Below are 1,350 nucleotides of genomic sequence, written 5' to 3'. Positions count from 1 at the left end.
TTCCTCCTTACCCCTCCCCTTAATTAAAAGAAAGAAAAAAAGAGAGAAGAGTAAAGAAAAAAAAGAAAAGAAAAAAGAAGAGGGAGATGAAATAGAGAGAGAAAAAAAGAGTAAAAGAGAAAAAGAGTAAAACAGAAGGCAGAGTAAATCAATAAAAAGAAAAAAATTAAGAAAAGAGAGAGAAAGAAAAAAAAAACGAAAGTAAAGACAAAGAAGATGAAGAAAGAAGAAAAGGAAAGATAATTCCACGTCCTTTCGCTGGAGTAAATCTCACACCGATCAGGAGAAAAGGACAAGGGGGCTAAGTCGGTCATTTGACTCGCTGGATGGCGCTGTGTTTGGTTATTGCATTTCTCTCTCTCTCCCTCTCTCTATCTATCTATCTATCTCTCTATCTCTCTCTCTCTTTCTGTCTCTGTCTCTCTCTATCTATCTATCTCTCCCTCTGTTACCACTGTACTAGCCTCCGGGCTAGTACAGTGGTAACGTGTCGGCCTCTCATCCGAGGGGTCGGCGGTTCGCGCCCCGCCCAGGCGCGAGAAGTTGCAACTGTCGCCCGGAGGTTACTGCTGTGGCTGGGCACCACGGCGGGCAAGGACTCGGTTCCGCCGAGTCAGCAGCAGCTGACACACGTGAGCAAAATCAAGCAGACAGTATGTCACACCAAGAATATCCATTGTATCAAATGGAATCCAAACCAAACTTTTAAAACGTTTAAACTCTTTCTTCTTTTTCTTGTATGTGACAGGGCGTTGGGTGTTTGTTGTTGCTGTTGTTAATCCAGTGCCAGCAGCTGGCAAGACAACAATGCCATGTCAGTGTCATGTAATAAAAGTTTATCTATGTCTTTACACACAGATGGTTCTACGAGTGCTTAGTCACCGAGGAGTCAGCTGTTAGTCTTACCTAAATCATCTTTATATTCTTTTCTTTCATTTTTTCAAAGCTTCATTTCTATTATCTTATTGTCTTTGATGTTATGAACATTTTAATAACAACTTAATAATCATGATATTAATAAGGATTATAGCAATGTCAATATTGATAGTATTAGAAATACACATTTTTTTCCGCCAGTTCTAGGAAAGTGGAAATCAGATAGATAGATAGATAGATATAGAAAGACAGGTAGAGATAGAGATGGATAGATAGACAGATATATATATATATATATATATATATATATATATATATATATATATATATATATATATATATATAGAGAGAGAGAGAGAGAGAGAGAGAGAGAGAGAGAGATACAGACGGAGAGAGAGAGAGAGAGAGAGAGAAAGAGGGAAGAAGAGATAGATAGACAGAGATAGATAGATAGAGATAGAGATAGAGATAGAG

Source organism: Penaeus monodon, chromosome 3 (assembly GCF_015228065.2).
Source record: "Penaeus monodon isolate SGIC_2016 chromosome 3, NSTDA_Pmon_1, whole genome shotgun sequence".
Lineage (NCBI taxonomy): Eukaryota > Metazoa > Arthropoda > Malacostraca > Decapoda > Penaeidae > Penaeus > Penaeus monodon.
The sequence above is the reverse complement of the archived record's forward strand: the minus strand, read 5'-3'. Positions refer to the sequence as shown.